Consider the following 266-nt stretch of genomic DNA (forward strand, 5'->3'; position numbering starts at 1 on the left):
AAAAGCAGGATCATCCACGGCTTTTGGACCCCAGATGATTTCATCATTTGCCCTAGATGCTAGACATGAGGCTATCTGGCTTGGTGTTTTTCAAGCCAGGACTTTTCTTGGACTTCTGTCTGGCTTTTCTTCAATCTCTCCTTACCGTATGCCCATCCCTCCCTTCGGAATGTTCACACTATTGGAAGTATGTGTGAGAAATAGTGACCCTTACTTTATAATAAGAACTCTCTCATTTCATAGCATAAAAGCACTGGAGACTTAGA

Source organism: Meriones unguiculatus, chromosome 1 (assembly GCF_030254825.1).
Source record: "Meriones unguiculatus strain TT.TT164.6M chromosome 1, Bangor_MerUng_6.1, whole genome shotgun sequence".
Taxonomy (NCBI): domain Eukaryota; kingdom Metazoa; phylum Chordata; class Mammalia; order Rodentia; family Muridae; genus Meriones; species Meriones unguiculatus.